The sequence below is a fragment of the Diabrotica undecimpunctata genome, chromosome 5, assembly GCF_040954645.1.
Source record: "Diabrotica undecimpunctata isolate CICGRU chromosome 5, icDiaUnde3, whole genome shotgun sequence".
In the NCBI taxonomy this organism is placed as follows: domain Eukaryota; kingdom Metazoa; phylum Arthropoda; class Insecta; order Coleoptera; family Chrysomelidae; genus Diabrotica; species Diabrotica undecimpunctata.
Window position 1 is genome coordinate 24787777 of NC_092807.1, and position 23006 is coordinate 24810782.

A 23006-nucleotide genomic window follows, 5' to 3' on the forward strand; every position below is an offset into this window, starting at 1 on the left:
AATAAAATTCTTCTTCTTCTTGATGTGCCTATCCGTTACGAATGTTGGCGATCACCATGGCAATCTTTATCTTATCTGCAGCAGCGCGGAAAAGCTGCACAGATGTTGTATTGAACCAGATTCTGAGGTTCTTTATCAAAGATGTTCTTCTTCCTGGACCTCGTTTTCCAAATATTTTTCCTTGCAGGATGGCTTGAAGGAGAGCACATCTGGATTCATTTCGCATAATATGTCCGAAGAACTGTAACTTTCGAGATGTGATTGTGGTCAGTACCTCTCAGTTCTTATTCATTCTTCTGAGGACCTCCTCATTTGTGACTCGGTCAGTCCACGGGATCTTAAGCATTCCCCGATATAGCCACAACTCAAATGCTTCCAGTTTTCTGCACATATCTTCGTTCAAGGCATTTAGTAGAATACCTTTTTCAGTTCCGTGCAAAACTTCGATAAATATTCTTTCAGAGTACAGATTGAAGATTAGAGGAGACAAAATACAGCCTTGCCTCATTCCAAGCATTATTTTCACATAGTCAGTGTGTTCACCTTCAACTTTGAGATTTGCTGTCTGATTCCAGTAAAGATTTCTAATTATCTTCAGATCTTGGTTGTTAATTCCTGTTTCTTTTAGTATTTGCATCATCTTTGCGTGCTGTACTCGACCAAACGCTTTCTCGTAATCAACCAGACATGCGTATACGTCGCAGTTGACGTCTCTGCATCTCTGGAATAAGACTTGTACTGAGAACTCTAGTACCAACAGCATTTGTGAACCCGAACTGGTTGGGGGAAAGTTGACTTTCACTTAGGAACAATTTTAGGAGATGACTATGAGGCTTATAGTATGGTAATCTTTTTTGGTTCCTGCTTTTTTTGGAAGTGCAATAAACTCAGACTTCAGCTATTCTGTTGGTATTTCTCCAGAGTTGTATATGTTGTTGAATATTTTTGCGATTATTGCTGTTGATTCGTTGTTCATTAGTTTGAGTAGTTCTGCTTGTATATTATCAGGGCCTGCCGCTTTGCCATCCTTTAACTGTGTTATTGCGGAGTAAACTTCCTGCTGTAATATTCTTGGTCCATCATTTACCTCTTCTTCTAGCTCAAAGGTGTTATCTCTTTGGTCTTCAAATACTTTTCTAGATATTCTTTCCACGTTCTTATTTTACTCTGTTTGTCCAAGATGATGTTAGAATCAGTTATATTTCCTTTCTGCCTTCGTCTTAGTCTTCCCGTGAGTTCTTTAACTTTCCTATGTATGGAATAAAATACTTGGACAAAAATTGAAGGTAAGTGTCAAGTGTGCTTTTTTTATTACTTTTACCTAGCAGATAATTCTTAAAAGCACTGGAATAGTTATTGCACAGCTCGCAAGGCCAGCCTAATGAAACAACAAAGGAGAACGTCAAAAGAAAAATAAAAAACGTGGAATCAGAAGTACTACCAAATATAAGGGGATTCGAAAAAGAAAGAGCTTTAAAAGAGCTACAAAATAATAAAGCTCCAGGACACGACGGTATAATTGCCGAGCTCTTGAAAACAAGCAAGACATTAACAATCAACGTACTAACAGAGCTATTTAATAGATGTCTCCATAATAGCAAGATCCTAAATACTGGAACGAGAGTCTAGTAATACTCTTACACAAAAAAGGGGACAAGGGGAAGTAGTACCGTTTATTGTTTGCTACATGCTTCGGTACTGAGATTTTTATTTCTTTACGCTAGATTTACAAAGCCATGGATTATGGATTTATCTTTTAACTACTGGTGGAATGTATGTCTTGTAAGTGTATATATATATTAATGTGATATTTAAAGTCTTGGTGCGCCAAGCAATAATTAGCTAATTAATTTTTTTTTGATTAATTAAAATTATTTAAATGATATGATTATGACTCTATCACAATTTTTAATTCTTTTATCTCAGGGTTAAATTCGTGCTTCAATATCTATGCTATTACATGTGAAAGGTAAGGTCCAGAGAATACCAGAATAATAAAAAACACATATGATCTAACACTATATATTGAAATAAAAATAATGAAATAATTCACACTCAAAAGTTTTCAATAAACAAATCTCATATAAGGATTCTCAAAATTTTGTTCTCCGTACGTGAACAATCAAAATTTATGGTACAAACAATATTAATTGAAAACTCAAAATCCCAAACTATTCTAACTCTCCTAATCAAAATATTTATATCCTTTCTAAATTACGAGTAAAAATTGTGTTATCAATAAAAGAAAAAAAAACTGCAGAAAACAAAATATCTCTCTCTGATGATGAGTGGTCCAAATCCTTGTTCCTTGTAGACTGTATTATCTCCTCTCAACCGCTCCCTATGTAATCAGCAATCTTACAACAGATTGTTGCAAGTATATCGTCCTTAATGATCTCCTTCAAAAGCAAAAATCATTCAAATTATGATAGCCTTTCTCCTCTCGATAAACTGAATCTCTCGTTGGCCCGAGTGAAAAATGACTCTTGGAATATCTTCTCTTTACGATAAACTGAATCTCTCTTTGGCCTGAACAGTGACTCTTGGAATATAAGTAGGAAAATATGACTTACAATATTTTGCTGCTCCAGCTTCTGTCAGATACACTAACTCCACAAAAACTCACTAACATTCAACACTACTGCTTGCTACTTCTCAGGAACTGCCAGAGAACAATCACCGTTCCTCTTACAAATTTGGAAAACCAACTGACTATATCTTTTCTCTCTCCTCAATCTCGCTAAACTTTCTCCCACACACTTATCCCACCTTTTTCAATCTCCGCCAATCACAACTCGTCACAATTCCCCCATTTCTTCATTTCGATAACAAACAAATTTTTACCTATACTTATAAATTTCCTAAAACTTATTTACAAATAATATTTTTCTATATTTCTTAAAAACTAACAAAAACCACTTTCTATAATCCCTTCTATTGTCTTTAATCACTGCACTAATGTATTTTGAAAAACCCCGTTCAATTGTCTGTGGCTTTCACTTAAACTTATGCGGGTCACTCAAGTATAACAAAGAAATAAATGCAAAGCTTACACTTTGTTTAGTACAGGAAATCCAAGGATTTAATAACTTTCCTTCTCCGAAATGTTTGTTGGATATTATCCTACTTATCTGAATTATTTTAATGTTTTTGAACTTTGAAATATTTTTAAACAAACCAATATTTTTCTCGATTTTACATATCATAACAAATCCCCGCCATTTGATCTGCCGAAAACTCTTTGTTAAATTTTAAAAATGACAAAAGTTTTCTAGGATCAAATTATTTCACTATGTTATTAAAATCTATTCATGATATTGATAGATGTCGTGAATGTTAAAAATACCCCGTATATTTCCTGTCTCTATGTGCGCTAATTCATAACTATTTACCCCATTTTCCGTATTGACCCTATATGGACCTTCAAATATCGGCATCAATTTAGCACAAATACCATTTTGTAAATTCGACACCCTCAGTGCCTTCACTAAGACTTTATCTCCTTTCTGGAATTTGATCGGCCTTCTTCTTCGGGTTCTCTCTTGTCTTTGGAGATATTTCTCTCCACTTCGTCTCAATCTTCTTTGAACCAATTCGATCACTTCTTCGTATTGTTTGGGGGCGGTGTCTTCCCACGGTCTTGTAGGCATTGTTCCTTTCATTATATATAAAGGCGTCTCTTTGGTAACCGTATTTGGAGCACAATTCAAATAGGTCTCGATCTCAAACACTTTTCTGTCCCAATGTCGATGATGTTCTTCCGCGGCAATTCGTAGAAATTTTGTGACTTCTTGTATAAAACGCTCCGATGGGTTGCTCTGTGGATGACGGATGCTTATAAATTTTGTATCGATGCCCCTCTCTCTTAATTCCCTTTTAAAACGTTCGTTCCTAAAATATGTCGCATTGTCCAATAAAATATTGTCTGGTCTTCCCACCGTTTCTATAAAATTGTCTATCTTCCTAAGTATTTCAATTCCTTTTGTGGTTCTGCATGCGTACAATTTAACATATTTTGAGAAAAGATCCACCATAACTAATATGTGTTTATTCCTTTGAGTTGTTGGTATCAAATCGCTCAACATATCAATAGCAACAATATCCAGTTTCTTCCGAGCTACGACGTTTTTTGTGACGTTTTCATTTTTAAAGTTCCTACTTTTACACTTTTGGCATGTCACACAATTTCGAGTCACCTCCTTGGCTATTGTGTAGTCCTGTCGACAAATGTAGTTCTCCCTGAACATAAGCCACACCTTTCTACTTCCAATATGTCCGTTGTCACAGTGTAACTTTAAAAAAACTTCTTTTGCCATTTGCTCCGTGATTACATAGAGTTCTTTACCATCGACCCTCTTAAAATATAGGTTATTTTCTTGTTCAGCCCTTTGCTTTTCTCTTTCATTCAATTCTTCCTGATTTTCCCTGATTTTGGCCAACGAAAATAAGCCTGCTTCTTCTCTCATTATGTTCATGCCTACGTGGAGAGTTTTGTGATCCTCTTTGCGGAATTGTTCATCTCTCGTCAACGCATCAGCCAAAATATTGTCCGTTCCTTTGATATATTTAAATTCAAAATCATATTCTTGGAGTAAAAGAATGCCCCTATGAATTCTATTATTTACCAACCTATTTTTCATTATGTGTATCAACGCTGCGTGGTCCGTTTCAATGGTGAATCTTGCCCCAAGTAGGTAAAAACGTAATTTGTTTACACAAAATAACACACTGGCAAACTCTAATTCAGTAACGCTGTATTTTCTCTCATACGTTTTGGTTACACGGGAAACAAAACATATTGGCACCTCTATATCGTCTTGTATCTGTGATAACACCCCTGCAAATTTTTTTATGGAAGCATCGGTCCTGAGAATGAAAGGTTGCTCATATCTTGGGTGGTGCACTCTTACAGCTGTGGAAAACGCTCCTTTTAAATTTTTGAAAGCGATTTCTTGTTCCGTTCCCCATTTCCATCTGACATTTTTCTTAAGTAATGCTATTAGCGGTATTTCTTTTGTACTGAGGTCTGGTATCAGCTTTTTGAAATAGTTTACCATTCCTAAAAATCCCCGCAAAGTTTTTAAATTGGTTGGCCTAGGGTAGTTGTTTATGACTTCGATTCTATCTTCTGCAAGACTAATCCCTTTTGTGTCTAATTTGAATCCTAAATACAATACCTCTTTTTGGAAAAACTGACACTTTTGAATATTTAATTTTAATCCGGCTTGATCAAGTTCTTCGAGAACAGTATGAATATGTCGTAGATGGCTTGTTATATCCGGTGAGAAAATTAATAAATCATCTATGTAATGTACAACAAATTCTCCATGCCTATTTAAAATTGTGTGTAATGCGCGAACCAAAGCAGCGCATGCACTTTGTAGTCCAAATGGTACTACCCTAAATCGGTACACCACTCCGTCGATCGAAAAAGCGGTATAATTTCGACACTTTTCTGCCAAAGGTATTAACCAAAAACTGTGTTTCAAATCGATTTTGGAGAAAATGTGTGATCCTGTGATTCGTCCAAAAATGGCTTCTATGTTCAAAGGCGCTTCGTATTGCGCGATTGTGTGCGAATTAATGTTTCTTGCATCTAAACATAATCGCAAATCACCATTTGATTTTTTTACGCATACTATCGGGTTGATATATGGAGAGTCACATCTTTCGATCACCTTGTCTTTGATCATATTTTCAATTTCCTGTCCGACGCTTTGCCTGTATTTATACGGGATTGGATATGTTTTCGATTTAAAATTTTCTAAGTTTTTAACTTTAAAAGAATGTTCATAATTTTTAGCCACTCGGCTTTCTTCATTAATAAGATCTCCATAATTTTCTAAAATCTTCTCTATTTCCTTCTCCATGTTTTCTCCACATATTATTTTTCTTTCATCCTCAGTTTGTTCACATGTGTTCACTGTCCGTATTACTTCTTCACAAAATTCTGGATTCTCGTCCATAATTGCCATTTCTTCTCTGTCCTCTTCCGTTATTTCTTCTTCTATTTTTTCTTTATCTTTAATTTCTATCTGGTATTCCGAGCACCATGTTTCGGCTCCTTCCATTTTTCTGCTTATAACTTCCTTTTTTTTTGCTTTCTTTTCGAACTCTTCTTTTTTTTTATTCTCTTTTCCTCTTCGGATTGATTTTTTTCTTGAGCTTTCGATTTATCCTCTACCGTCATATTGATTTCTTTATGTTTTTCTTGTCCATTTATCCTTTCAGAAAATTTTCTCCTATCTGTTTCCTTTTCTTCTTCTATGTTGTCTGGTTCTGCTCTGATTTCCAGTTGATTTTCCGAAAAATTGATGGTGATATGTTTTTCACTCAATTCATCAATTCCCGCTATCATATCATGATTTAGATCTTCGATCACCACACATTGCATAATATAGAATTGGTCTCCCACTCTGATCCGTACTCCTAAACCTTCGTTTACTGTCGTCAATTTTTTATTATTTGCACCCACTAAAGCAACCCTCGGAATCTTATACACAAATCTGTCCATATTTAATTCTTTTACTAGTTTTTTATTGATTAACGAAATTTCCGATCCAGAATCAATCAGAATTTTAATCGCTTTATGTTTTATAAATGCATCTAAAAATATTAGATTGGAATTAGAATTTTGTTTTTCGTTTCCCGCCAACTGTATAAACTCTCTCGGGTGACAAAATATACCGGAGAGTTTTTTACTTTTGTTTAGTGGATGCCTTATTGAAAATCCTGTCTGGATTCATTGAATACTTCTTCTTCCTCCTTTTCTATTGCCACATGATTCATCTCTCTTCTGTTTTGTCGTTGGAATCTCTGATTATTTCTATCGTCCCTTTGTTCGTTCGTATTCCTATTCGGAGGATTTTGTGCATCTCTATTCCTGTTGTGATTTTCATATGTTCTATGTTGTGTGTCATTCCTGTTATCGTAATTTTGTTGTCTATTGTAATTATTGTAATTTCTCGGCCTATATTCGTTTGTTGATCTGGGATGTCGGTTTCTCTGGTCATAATTTGATGAATACCTTCTTTCCGGTCCATTATATTGGTCATGTTGTCTTCTATTTCTCATTTCTTTTCTTTTCGCTTCTTTTAATTGAAGGAATTGGCACAAACTATCAATATCTTGATAGTTTCTCAAAATCACGTGATTTTCCAACGTTTCCTCAAAATGTCTGCTGATCATTTCTACCAGCTGTTCGGTAGAATATTTGTATTCTAGATATTTTGAATTGTTATATATCTGCAAAGCATATCTTTCTTCAGATATTCCCATTTTTTCGTGATATTTTCCATTCTGTAACTCTTGGTTGATTTCTCTCTGTTTATTTTTCCCCCAGAAATAGTTGAGAAATTTATTTTCAAAATCTGTCCAATTTTCAAACTCATCTTCCTTGCTTTCATACCATAACGCTGCTCCTTCTTTCAAATGGTTTCTAATTTTTTCTTTGCAATCGTCAAAATATCTAATATGTTGTAATTTGGTTTTCAAATTTTTAACAAACGGTACTGGGTGTGTTTTCCGAATATCCCCGCCAAACTGTATTTTTATGTCACCCGGACTTTGGATGAGTACTTCTCTCCTGTCTCCCATATCTCGTTGTTTTCTGATATCCTCAATTTGTTTTTCTATTTCTTTCTTGTCTTCTTGTAAAGCCATTTCAAATTTTGTTTCTAACTGTTCTAATTCCTTTTTCTGGACAGTCTTAATATCCTTCATTTTAGTTTCTATTTCTTCTCTCTGCATCTCTAGTTCCTTTCTCTGGCAATTTTGTATCTCCTTCATTGTATTTTGGATATCTTTAATCTCTGTCTCTTGTTTTGCATTCTTTAGGGTTATTTCGTCTATCTGTTGTATCAGTTCTTTCTTTATCCCCTCAACACATCCTTTAATTTCCTGTTCATAGTTTTCCAGACGCTGCTCTATATTTCTGTTATTTAGTTCTATTGCTTGCCTTGTTTCCCGTTGGTTTTCTTCCATTGTTTGTTTTGTTTCTGCCATTGTTTGTTTTGTTTCATCCATTTTTTGTGACTGGAGTTGCATTAGTTGTAATATTTTATCTATTCCTGATAGTTCTTTTCTCTCCTCAACTATTGTCATATTTCCTTCATTATCCGATACTTCTTCCAAAATTGTTTCATCTTCTCTGTTATCCTCCTTCCTTTCCTGCATTTTACTTTGTCTCCTTGTGACAGACATGTTGTTACTTTTTGTTATTGTTTTTGTCCCCGCCAAATGTGAAATTTTACAACACTCTATATGTTTCAGAACACGACAATATTTCTCCCCAAATGTATTAAATTTTCACGACAAATATCAAATATGCAATCAGTAAAATTCAAATAATTCAAAATAAATATCAAATGTACGATTGGTAAAGAAAATAAAATCAAATAATTCAATAGCAGTAAATATCCACTAACTACGATCAATCAATAAATCAAATTTATATTCCCTGGAAAAATTGTCAAAATACTTTCAAATTCAAATTCCCTCAATGTTATATGTTTTTATCTCTGGATCACCTGTACTTATTCCAGATCTCTTTCCCTTCCTTCAAATGTAAAGCTGCGATATTTTCAAGCCCCACGTTTTGGAAGCCAGTTAATGTGATATTTAAAGTCTTGGTGCGCCAAGCAATAATTAGCTAATTAATTTTTTTTTGATTAATTAAAATTATTTAAATGATATGATTATGACTCTATCACAATTTTTAATTCTTTTATCTCAGGGTTAAATTCGTGCTTAAATATCTATGCTATTACATGTGAAAGGTAAGGTCCAGATAATACCAGAATAATAAAAAACACATATGATCTAACACTATATATTGAAATAAAAATAATGAAATAATTCACACTCAAAAGTTTTCAATAAACAAATCTCATATAAGGATTCTCAAAATTTTGTTCTCCGTACGTGAACAATCAAAATTTATGGTACAAACAATATTAATTGAAAACTCAAAATCCCAAACTATTCTAACTCTCCTAATCAAAATATTTATATCCTTTCTAAATTACGAGTAAAAATTGTGTTATCAATAAAAGAAAAAAAAACTGCAGAAAACAAAATATCTCTCTCTGATGATGAGTGGTCCAAATCCTTGTTCCTTGTAGACTGTATTATCTCCTCTCAACCGCTCCCTATGTAATCAGCAATCTTACAACAGATTGTTGCAAGTATATCGTCCTTAATGATCTCCTTCAAAAGCAAAAATCATTCAAATTATGATAGCCTTTCTCCTCTCGATAAACTGAATCTCTCGTTGGCCCGAGTGAAAAATGACTCTTGGAATATCTTCTCTTTACGATAAACTGAATCTCTCTTTGGCCTGAACAGTGACTCTTGGAATATAAGTAGGAAAATATGACTTACAATATTTTGCTGCTCCAGCTTCTGTCAGATACACTAACTCCACAAAAACTCACTAACATTCAACACTACTGCTTGCTACTTCTCAGGAACTGCCAGAGAACAATCACCGTTCCTCTTACAAATTTGGAAAACCAACTGACTATATCTTTTCTCTCTCCTCAATCTCGCTAAACTTTCTCCCACACACTTATCCCACCTTTTTCAATCTCCGCCAATCACAACTCGTCACAATTCCCCCATTTCTTCATTTCGATAACAAACAAATTTTTACCTATACTTATAAATTTCCTAAAACTTATTTACAAATAATATTTTTCTATAATTCTTAAAAACTAACAAAAACCACTTTCTATAATCCCTTCTATTGTCTTTAATCACTGCACTAATGTATTTTGAAAAACCCCGTTCAATTGTCTGTGGCTTTCACTTAAACTTATGCGGGTCACTCAAGTATAACAAAGAAATAAATGCAAAGCTTACACTTTGTTTAGTACAGGAAATCCAAGGATTTAATAACTTTCCTTCTCCGAAATGTTTGTTGGATATTATCCTACTTATCTGAATTATTTTAATGTTTTTGAACTTTGAAATATTTTTAAACAAACCAATATTTTTCTCGATTTTACATATCATAACAATATATATATATATATATATATATATATATATATATATATATATATATATATATATATATATATATATATATATATATATATATGAGAGTTTTGGATATAATAATGTGTAGTACCGAGATGCCTTCCAATGGATGAAGAGGCTTCGTGCCCTTTCTAAAATTACCTTTAAATCAGTGTTCCAATTTAGAGTCCCCCGTAAATAGGACTCCAAATAGACACAGAAGGTAAACACAATTCCTGGCTACGAAACATAAGAAAATGGTGTAATATATTGGACGTAGCCACCATATTTTAAAGATTATATAGTGCAAATTTTATAAATGGTTTAAAATATAAGTGAATTAATGAAAAATTAAGCTAAGTTCTATTTGTCGTGTTTTTCAGTAAACATAATGTTTAGAAAATGCTCCTGGATAATAATATATACAACTTGGAAGTGCGCCGCAACTGCTTACGTTTCTGAACCACTGGTTTATATTATTTTTATTCATCCAGCGTGCGAATGTCATTAAAGCAATATTTCGTACTACGTCTGAATGCATTACAGTACCCTAATTATCCTGTGATCTGAATATAAAACTATTGGCAATGCTGTGGCCACACATTTGGTTTTTCAAGTACGTATTTTAATAAATGTCAGCAATAAGTAAGCGACAAAAAAGTGAAACCAATAATTAACTTCATAACTTTAAATTTCGAAAAGAAACATGATTTTCTTTAGTTAGATTCGTATGTCATATAATATAGATGTAGTAAATATGCATATAAAGTAACGCATAAATTCATTATTAGCTAAATAAACAACATAATTAGAAATTCCCGAAAAAGGTCGATTTTTGATATTAATTTACTATTTTTTAAATTATAGTCTAATATACAGGGTGAACCACCTTCGTATGATGACGTCATCACCATTTTTTTATGGAACCCCCATTTTTTTTCAATTTACAGATATTACAAACACTTTGCATCATTGGTAACATTGTCTCTAACATATTTTATTAGTTATCCAAGACCCTGAATAATAAAAATATTTTCTAGCAGCTCTTATTGATAATCCAAGCCCCTGAACCCATAAAAATATTAGGGAGTTTTTGTAACTACCTAACGTAACGTATCTCCCTATACGTAAAGAACTTAACGTATCGAAGAAGATGAACGTTAAATTGATAGTTTTTGTTCTGCACGTAACGTAACGATGGTGTTGCCCTCACCGAATTAGTGATTAACTAATAAATTGTCAGTGCCAGTCTTGTCCATAGCAATTTTATCTATGGTCTTGTCCTTGTCATTTAACCCTATTTTTGATATTCAAAATAAATAACAAATATTTTTTATAATTTTTGACTTGGACGCGATATTAAATGTAGGTGCCTTTATTGATGATGAAGAAGACGAAGACAAAGAAGATGCCCTTCTTCTCCACATCTTGCACGACTATACGGCCGCTTTAATTTTGAATTAAATTCCACCTTTCTGGATGGTCGTAAGGGTTCTTGCCTACAACTTCCTTCAACAAGAACAAAAATTATCTTGATGTTGAAATTTGGTAATCGTGTAAGATTCCCTTGTGCATTCGGTTACCTTCGGCTCGATAGGGATGCGTATGAACGTAACGTACCAGCCCGTTACGTTAGGTAATACGTATCTAGATACGTTAGTTCAACCATTAATGCGCATGCTTATATGTCAAAAAGATACGTTACGTATACGTATTTGCTTGCACAAAAACTCTCTATTTGTAATGTTTTACAGTATTTTCTAATTTTTTTTATTTAACGTTAAAAACTGTCAGATATATTAAAGTACAAATCTGTATTGTTTACGCTTTACAGAATGTACGTTTACGTGAAAACTATTCAAGCAATTTGTCATTTGCAACTTTTTTTACAAAATGCATTTAACCGAAAGTGGCAGGGTTGATTATTTCACAATATACGGTAAGCAGAATAGAGCGAAAATATAAAAGATTAGGCCATTTGATAGATGCAGCAAAGCATGGTAGGCCAAAAATTAATGAAAATATTCAACAAGACATAATTTTGGCGGCAATAAAAAAATCCACACTGTATAATGCGAGAACTATCTAGTAATTTTGGTATTGGAAAGTCTTCAGTATCAAATGTTTTAAAAAGGTAAAATACCATCCTTATAAAGTACGTCTTAACCATGAATTGGTTCAAGACGACTTTGACTGAAGAACTGAATTCTGCAAGTATATGATGAACCAACCTAACAATTTCACTGATAACGTTTTATTTTCGGACGAGGCAACGTTTCATTTGAACGGTCATGTTAAACGACAAAACACCCGTTATTGCCCTGATGAAAATCCACACTGAATGCAAGTGTCCCATGAGCAAAGACCACAAAAAACGAACTTATGGGCTGGTATTGTGAGAAATACAATTATTGGTCCATATTTTTTGATGAAAATTTAACAGGAGTTTTAATTTAACTTTAACAGATTTAATTTTACAGAATAGGTATGGATTTCCTACAAAATATATTAATTCCTGATCTGATCCAGCTTTTACCTGATATTCAAATACCCACTAATTTAGACCGCAGAATCTGGTGCACCGCCAATTTCGCAGTAACTGTGCGCAAATTTTTAAACAGAACTTTTCCACAACGATGGATAAGAAGGGGACCAGTGGAATGGCCCCCTAGATCACCTGATTTGAACAAATTAGATTTCTTTTTATAGGGTTATTTTAAATCTAAAGTCTACACAAACAGACCTGATAATATCCGTCAACTGAAAGACCGAATTAGACAAGAAATATGGAACATAACATCCGCTATGCTACAAAATGTTAAAGACGAAAGTAATGACATAATTGTAGTTGTATAACAATATGTAATTTAATTTAATGTGTTTATGAAGACGATCTGAAAACCATGAGAAGGACATAGCCAGACAGGCAAAGACCCATTCAGGGTTATGATGCCAAAAGAAGAAAAGGAAGCAGAAGTTGTTTATTTAGCTAATAATGAATTTATGCGTTACTTTATGGACGCACTGTTTATGCTTACGCTATTTTTCATAAATGCATATGTCTTGCAATATTTGGAGATTTAAGAGCATATAGGTAATTGCATATTTTGATTTATTATAGAAATAGCAGTACATAATATATTCGGCTGTTAAGGTCCTTCTTATTGTATGTATAAACATAATGGGAGGTATCACCACATCAGGTATCACTGTCCAGTTTTTTAAGATAATGGACTTCCCATAAAAGGTTATATTAGTAAATACCTATTATATGTAAAATATTAGAAACAGTACTTTCTGCTTTATGAATTATTAAAGGAAAAACTAACAAAATTAAATTTTAAGTATAGGGTAGGTATCTTTAATTATTATATTAATGGTTAGTCTTAATTCAATCGCCGGTTGCTCAACTTTTGCGATTGTAAATTACTGTCTATAGTGTGTAGAAAGTCATTTTAAGATTTTTTGTGAAAATGCCCAAACTAACAAGGGAAAAATCAAGTCCTCTAAGAAGTTGGACTGGAAACAACAATCAAATAAAACTTATCGATAGTGAAAATATGTTTTGCACTAGTTGTAAAAGGTAAGTTCTCTATTTCAATAGATTTTTAAACTTATCAAACATCTTTACACATCTATGTGTCTATCGCTATTCAAGGGTGAGAAAGTCCCCTGAAATCGGGACTATCTTGTTTTCTCAATGATACTTCTACCATTTAATATAATTTTTCAAAAAAAAAACACTAAAAATAATTTGTTTCCAATTAAAATTTGATGATTTCAATTTCAATTTTCAAAATAAAAAAAAAGCTTTAAAGTTCGTTCTCTCGTTCGTTATAGTGAGGTTTAAAAAGTTCGATAATTTTAATGAAGGTACCTATAGTCCCTTTCCATCATATTGATAGCACATTATGTATGCAAATCCTCAACAGGTCAAAAAACCATAGGCGTCACCCTATACTTGTTTTGAAATAAATAAAAAAAATTAATATTTTAAGATGCCGTCAACAATTCATTATCTTTTAAAAAATCTTCTGTAAAATAAGTGTCCACTAATCTCACTATACCTTTTTTGAGCGTAAAAAACGTAGATATATATGCCAATTCAATGTTTCTCGAAATAAATTAATGTAAACAGTAATTTAAAGGTGATTATTGTTTTCTATACAAGTTATCGCCTGACACAAAAAGAATACCTTCTTTGAACGATTACCTGGAATTACTGATAAGGCTTCACTAATGATAGTTTAAGTAGTTTTTATGCCACATTACAGCTTATGCCAATAATATAAATTAGAAATTGTTTGCATCTTCCATTTAGTTTGTAGATGTACATTGTTCATGTCTTACCTACCTACGTTTTTTGTGTCGATATTTTGTTATTTACATTTAAAAATGACGTCGACAACAGGTTTTATCCCGGTTAAGTGTAGTTTTAAAGGTGCGTTCAGTCTAAGAGAGAAAAATATAATATTAAATGTACACGATGCACTTGTACATCAACGCCCTTTAAGTAATGTTCGTGAAATCGTTAACATGTGTTCAAATATGACAGGGGTTGGAGAAGCAACCCTTGGAAATTGAAGAAATACATAAAAACATGATAAGACGCAGCGTCCATTCATTTTTTTTTAACAAACAATTTCCAACATTGGACAAAATCCAAACATTAATTAGAGAAAACGAAGAGTTACCAATCATAAGCAACAAGAAATTATGGGGAGTATTGAGAGAGATGGGATTTCGTTGGCAAAAGAATAGAAGAAAATCCGTTTTAATTGAAAAAGATTACATTGTATGTTGGAGACGAGATTATCCTAAGAACTATTAAAAAGTACCGAGAAGAAGGGAAAACAATTTTTTATTTGGACGAGACTTGGCTAAATGAAGGTCATACTGTACCATATCTATGGGTTGACACAAATGTGAAAAGTTCCCGTCAGGCATACATCGAAGGTGTATCTACTGGAATAAACAAGATTCCCGTTGGAAAAGGACGCAGACTCATAATAACCCATATTGGAAACGAATACGGTTTTGTCAATGGTGGATTATTAAGTTTTGCCTCAAAATCAACCAAAGATTACCACGAGGAAATGACTGCTGACGGTTTTGAAGAATATTTTGAGCAAATGTTGAATTTAATTCCAAAAAATTCTGTCATAGTCATGGATAATGCTAGTTACCATTCAAGACTAGCAGAAAAATTGCCAAAAACGGCATGGAAAAAAGGAGAGATAATCGAATGGTTGGATAAACACGCAATTGAGTACAAGGAGAATTCGACAAAAAAGGAATTATTACCTATTGTAAGGCAACATAAAGCAGCTTACAAAAAATATATAATTGATGAAATGGCATTAAACCGTGATGTAATTATTTTACGTTTACCCCCATACCATTGTGATCTGAATCCGATAGAAAATATATGGTCTCAAGTAAAGGGTGAAGTCGGACGCAATAACAAAACTTTTAAATTAGAAGACTTACAACTATTAGAACATTCCTTATCAAAAATAACTCCAGAAAATTGGAAAAATGCTGTTAGTCATGCTCACAAGGAAGAAAATAAAATGTGGAATTTGGATAATATGACTGATGCAATGCTGGAACCGGTAATAATTAACATTGGAGTTGAAGATTCCTTAGATTCTGAAGAAAACAGTGAATCTGAAATGGAATTTGATTAAAATAATATTCATTTTTTTACAAATCGGCCCCTGTTACGGCCACAAATTATTTTATATATAAACAATAAAATAAACATCTTACATTTCTTGCAAATTCATTAGTACCTGTTGAATCTCCATCACTCCGACACTGGCAACTTTATTTAGGGATTAGTAACCCTCAAAACTATTGTATTCTATTCTGCTTCAACCTTTATACCTGGTGGTCATACTCAATTTAACATTGGTTTCCTATATACTTCTGTAAACTTGTTGCCAAATATCTATTTTTCATTGAGTCACCCGTATCAACAGTTTAGGGATTTGCATACATAATGTGCTATCAATATGATGGAAATGGACTATACCTATTTAAGAAAACATTTATTTTAGATTCCATGCCAAAAGAAATTCCAAGTAGTCCAATACATAAAGAATTCAACAAAATAAGCTATCAAAAAAATAATAATAGACCTCCCTAGCAGATTCTACAAAAGTATTTTCAGATTCAGAATACGTCAGCTGGACAAGAAACTTTTTCAAGGGATTTATGCAATTTTTTTTTAACTATAATATCCCTCTGCAGAAGTTAGAAAATAAATCGTGTCAAGGTTGAAAAAAAACCAGTTCAGATACTTTCTTCAATTCTTCGGAACAAATATGTCATATTACAAAGATATGACTGGTATTAAAAATCAGTTAAAAGCCGAATATCTTTGGATTTACATTGACGAAGACGAAACACGTATACAAAGGGTCGACAAATTGTGAATCTAATATTGTTGGAGTTCTTAAAAACCCATATTTAATTAGTTTAACATGTTCAGACAAAACAAATTATGCTACAATAGCTATATTTGTTAACGAATACCTAACAATTTTTTTTTGTGTCTGATGAACAGAATTGCAGAAAAAGTTACAGTTGAATTTCCAAATGTAAACACCTTAATAAATAATGTAAAAAAGTAGTTCTGAAAGCACCACTACGTGTACATAAGGAGATTCTCTCCGATATTTCTTTGCCACCAGAACCAGTATTAACCGGATGGAGGACTTGGCTTCATCATCATCATCACTGGCTCGACAACCCTTTTTGGGTCTTGGCCTGTTCCAGAATTCTTCTCCATTCTGATCTGTTTCGTGCTTTTTTTCTCCAGTTTTTTATTTTTAAGGTTGTTTTTCTTTCATTTTTTCTACATGTCCTATCCAACGCAGCCGTTCTATTTTAATGAATGTGGAGGACTTGGCTTAAAAGAACTATATTTTTAGCTGCACACTAGGACGGCATCAAAAGTGTTATTTCTAGTTTTGACCCGACTTATACCGCTATTGATAAAAATGTCAAAATATTTTTTAAAGTCAATTTTTTTTACCGAACCTCTAAAGGTGCGATCTGACAGAACGTGGAGTGACGTTCTTCATCGGCGAAGAGAAATAGAAAATACATAATGGAAAAAGACAAAATTTAAAGACGGGGACCAACAACGTGGAATACCGTTTTTACCCACAATATTTGTGGTTTTGCCTTATCCCAGGGATCCTAGCCCGCATCGCACAGCTCCGCACCGCACAGCTCCTATAAAAGCGCTCTTCGCTGGTTCACGTCAGCAACGAGGAACAAAAAATAGATATTAGTGAAACGAAGAGAGACCACGGTTGGCACCCCATGTTCGTGTGAAATTGATAAATATTTACTTTTTGATAACTATCCCAATGAAGCAAATATTGTGGGTAAAGCGGTATTCCACGTTGGGTTGGTTCACGTTTTTATATTTTGTCTTTTTCTATTATGTATTTTTTATTTTCCTTCGCCGATGAAAAACGCCACTTCTCGTTCTGTCAGATAGCACCTTTAGATAATATCTTTTTAGCCTTTACTCCAGTTGATGTAAATAACATTTTTTTTATCTCGTGTTTATAATCATCTATACACACTACTTATCTAATGCAATGTTATGGTTTTAATGTTTTTAATTTGTTTTTATTTTATTTTCATCTATAAATTGCTAAAAATTGATCAGTATTAAAGGAAGTTCCAATTATGTTATTATTCTATTGAGTAATATTGAATGCAGGTATATTCAGTGCAATTTTTTCCTATTGTAAAAATTAAGTTCATTGTCTGATAACAGTGTATGTTGCGACATTCATTGATGAAATAAAATTCAGATTTTAGTACTTTGGTTCTATATCGCCCATAATTAGCAATTCTAGATAAAAAAGAACGGTTATAGGCGAGCGAATTACCCCCATAAGAAGAGCATAAACCGACTCAATTTTTGCATTTGTATGCACCAAACTTTTTTTTATTCCATTTCCTATACTTTAAAATGCTGCGCAGTACGTTCCATAACACTGTATTTTACAAAGAATTTCAATAAAATTTAGCGTAAGAGGACACATTTCCAATAGTAATATGTATATATTTTTTTGGTAAAAAATAAATAAACAAATCATTTGTAAGAGAAACATAATATTTTATCATAAACATAATTATATAATGTATCTACACACAAGAGATATAAATTTACACATTTGTAGGCAAGAGACAGAAAGTGCAAACATCACATATTATTAGGGGATTCCCTGACATAAAAACGCGTATGCGTAGGTTTCTATGATTATATGGGTGTTTACCACGTTGACCGAGGATTCACGCAACTCTATAGCAGTTTGACTTGTTTACGTTTACTGTTTTAGTGTGCGCCAGTAAATAAATTAAAATTTTCGCAATACTACCTTTAAATATGGACAAAAAATTAAAAACTAGAGATTATACAAAAGTTGGAGTCTGGAACGCCTGTGTCTCATATATGTGATCAATATGGCATAAAAAAGCAAACTGTTTCAGACATAAAAAAAATAAAAGCAAAATGAATAAATTTGCATTAATGTGTGATGTAGGAGGGGACAGCAATCTCAGAAAACGAATGAGATTTGCTCGTGAAACTTCACTGGAAGAAGCCCAGTCCGGGCAGTCGAATTGAAATCACATGGACATACCATTCAGAGCAAGTGATGGATGGCTCTGGAGCTTTTGCAAAAGACACGGAATCATGAATAAAAGAATTTACGGCGAAGCTTAAAGTGCACAAAAAGAAGAAATATAACCTTTTAGGCAAAAATTAGTAGAATATATTATAAGTAACGAAATGCTATTAGAACCTCGGATTTACAATGCTGACGAAACTGGTTTGTTATGGCGTACTTTGCACGAAAGCACACAAGCCTCCAAATATGAAAAATCGAATTCTGGTAGAAAAATCAGCAAGGACATGATCTCGGCACAGCTTTGTGCTAACTCCGATGGATGGCATAGATTGACTCCTGTAGTGGTTGGCAAATCTCGTAAACCTAGAGTTTTAAAAGATATAATGCACCATCTGCCTGTTTCATATTATAGCTCTAAGAAGGCATGGCTCACCTCAGATAATTTTCAAAAATTGGTTTTTCAAAGAATTTGTACCTTCAGTAAGAAAATTTCAAAAGAAAAATTGGGAATAAGTACAACCTTCTTCTTCTTCAAGTGCCATCTCCGCGGCGGAGGTCGGCAATCATCATAGCTATTCGGACTTTTGAGAAAGCTGCTCTGAAAAGTTCATTTGATGTACATCCGTACCACTCTCTCACGTTGCGCAGCCATTACATGACATTCTATGCCTCCCTATGCTTCTCTAAGTACCACCAGAAGAGGTGAAATGTTTATTGCTTTTAAACAACGCTCCTGCTCACCCCCCTGAAAATATTCTGCATTCAGATGATTTTTAAAAGTAATGGTTGTATTACAAGATGGAGATAATGCAGAAGATCCAGATGCAGATACATAAAGAAGATTAAAATCAAAATTTTCAATTTTGCTGCAGCATGGGAGGGGGTGAAAGAGCAAACATTAAAACATGTTTGGAAGAATTTATTTGATGGCCAAGATGCAGACATAGATTTAGAAGGGTTGGAAGTTACTGAGTTCTGTAGGACAATACATAATAATGCTGGAGAACATGGAGCTGAGGAAGATCTTTTACAGTGGCTAGAAGTAGATGAAGGTGACCCTGGATATAACATCATAACTGAAAGTGAAATAGCAGATGGAGTTTTGAATCTAAAAAATGAGGTTGGAAGTGAAGATAGCGAAGAAGATGACAAAACAACACTGCCAAAAATAAAGTTCAGAGTTAAGATCGCATCTTGACGATCTAACATTTATTAATTATTCATCAGATAATGAAGTTCAACTGTATTCTACCCATTTTAGTAATTTTAGAGAGTTGATCATAAAAACAGCAAATATCGAAACGAAAGTGCAACTGAAACTTGATTCCTTTATCAAAACAAGATTACTGACAGCAGGTGCGTCAATATCAACAGCAACGTCACTTCACAACGAATGTCCGAAGACAATTGAATAGAATTTTGTTTGTATATTTTAATACAGTGAACATACATATTTTCAAAAAAAAAAATTTTTTGATTTATTTTAAACATATCTTTATTTAACACTCTCGCCGCCAAGTGTAACATTAATGTGCACTCTGTATTGGCACACGTGTAACATTAATGTACACTTACAGCGTTTCACGTTAACAAAATAATGTAGTTTTAGCGCACGACAAAAAAATTTAAAATATCATTGGCAGCGAGTGTTAACGGACTTCCAGCTTTAGCTTTCACTCCGTCCCCCCAAGTAGTCCGTTAAATCGAGGTTTTACTGTACTAATTTTGTTGAAGGCAGCTCGAAAAAGGGATGTAGAGAATCTGTTAAACCATTCTCCCAAGTTTTCGAAGCCATTACATTCTTCTTCGACCTGGCCCTTTTCTTCTATCTATCTTGCCTTGTATTATTAAATGAAGTATATTATATCTCTCTGGGTGATGCATAACATGGCCAAAATATTCCAATTTGCACTTTTTAACTGTTCTGATCATTTCCATAACCTTAACTTAACTTCGTTATGAACTCTACCAAACTTATTTGTAAGGATTCTCCCAGATTCTCAGTACACCCAGATTTCAAAGACTTCCAGTTTTTTGAGAAGTTTATTCACCAAAGTCAAGCCTTTAACAACATATAAAAGAGTAGAGAATACATAAAATCTTACTAATCTAATTTTCAGTCTCAAAGTGATAATTTTTTCACATAAGTTTTTATTCATCCTAAAAAGTTTATCTCTCAAATCCCATTTAAATTATAACTTAGCTCGGTGATACTGTTTTTTTCACAGATAAAAGATCACTTTTATCTTTGTAGTGTTTAGCTTTAGACCATATTTATCACAGGTTGTGTTAATTTAATCAATTAGATGTTGAAGTTCTTCGTAACTACTTGCAATTAACACTGTGTTATCCTCGAACATCAAATTATCAATATTGATGTCATTAACTTTGATATGACATTTATCAATATTCAATGCTTTATTGAAAACAAACTCAGAATAAATGTTAAATGTTAGTGGGGACAAATTGCAGCAATGACGCCAGTAAAGATTTTTAACGATACATAGGTCTTTATCATCAATACCTAACTGCTGAAGACTGGCTATCATTTCAATATATTGTACTCAATCAAAGGTCTTCTCAAAGCCAATCAAACAAATATAAACCAGATGGCTGACATCTCTGAATACTATATAGTGCTTCTCTGGTTTCATGGTTATTGCCAAAAGTTATCCATTTACTCTGATTTCAGGGTTATTGCATTATCCATTTTCACAAAAAGTAACTTGGCATCAAGGTATAGGTACTTACTGTTAACAGTGTTGAAGTATCGAAGTTATTCATTATAGTAATGAAACAGCATTGCCATATGATACATTGTCAAAATAAGAAACACACAAATTCCCCGGTTTTGTCTCGCTAAATTTTGTAGTTTTTGTTATTTTACTTTGATCATAAAGTCTATTATCTGAAGCCTGTATTCTAATTCTACCCTGAGGTATGGCCGAGAGCTGTTCTTAGTTGGCCACCTGTTACAAGACTGGGACTATTTTTACTTCTAATTAAAAATTAGGCTAGGTTGCTTAAGATTTGTTACTTGGATCAAATCAAACTTGTTTCCTGAAAAAAAAACTTTTTGTGTCCCCCTTAACTCAAATATCAGGAGCCACTACTGCCTAAAAGGAAAAAATGGAGATGGTGTATTGGAATCTTAAAATTGGATGGAATATCACAAAATATACTAATAGAACAAAAAAATATTTCAAAACCAACCAAAAAATATTACCAAACAGAAGAGCAACAGGATACCATAGAAAAAGGTGGTTAGAAAACATAAACGAAGCAAATGTTGATTCTTTATTGGTCAAACTTAAAAACCAAATTATTTTTATATTCTTTAACTATTTTTATATTCTCCCCCAACTTTGTAGAAAGAAAAATTAACTTTTTATTTCAGTAAATTTTATTTTATGACGGGCATCACCAGAATGTACATTATTTTTATTTAATATATGTAAATAATAAACTCTAAGTGCATAAGAGTATCTTAATTACATTAATTTGCTTAACTGTCTAAGCCCTTTCTGACCTCTCAATTATTTATTTTCCTCACTAATCCAAAAAACGTGATGTACATTTTATGTTCTAAATATCCGTCATCAATTTTAAAACAGGCTCTAGGCTACTAACTTTATTTTGGAAATTGGAAATCAGATATGACAACTAAATATCTCAAATATATCACAAAAAAAGAAAACACCTTGTAAGGTAAACAATAATTAACAAGATTTACGAGTTGAAACTTCGTTTTATGAATTACATAACGTTCCTTAATTGAAACGATGTCGTTTACCTAATTTTGTAACGAATTGTCGGACAAATTATCGAATTTTAATAAATATAAAAATATCTTACCTCAATGTCGCCGCCGACACTCTTAAACAGTCACTATAATAACTAAAACTAACCAACTTAACCAGTGCAGGCACTCTGATCTAATCACGCATCAAGCCACAAGCTATTAAAAAGAAAAGTCTTTTAAAAATGACATTACAACTACTACCAACTTAATACTATTTCTAATTTAACGAACACGAATGAGAAGATAAATTTTATTTTTATTATAAGTTTGTTAAGAAATCAGATTAATTAAAAAAGTTTAAATATTGATATCTCTAATACATAAATTAAATATAATTGGAAAATTATTAAATTTCTATATTATTTTTTTTGTAATCCCGGTAAATTATACATATTCACCTTCCAGTAGCGCACCTAGAATTTGCCTCTGGTAGTGGGGGGTTTTTGGTTGGTCACCGAAATTTTTTTATGATGTTACGTCCATTTTGAGTCCTTAAAATGTGAGAGTAACAGTGTCGAGTGTCG

General features: G+C 33.0%; 1 protein-coding gene across 3 annotated transcripts in view; it reads right to left on the minus strand.

Annotated features, from left to right (window-relative positions):
- The window catches only part of foi (solute carrier family 39 fear-of-intimacy), a 72889-nt gene extending 50217 nt beyond the window's left edge, over positions 1 to 22672 (minus strand). For all 3 annotated transcript variants that reach the window (XM_072531760.1, XM_072531759.1, XM_072531758.1), the window contains exon 1: positions 22536 to 22672. The gene's annotated coding sequence lies outside the window, so the exon portion shown is untranslated. The remainder of the gene's footprint in view (positions 1 to 22535) is intronic.
- Positions 22673 to 23006: the final 334 nt, after the last annotated feature.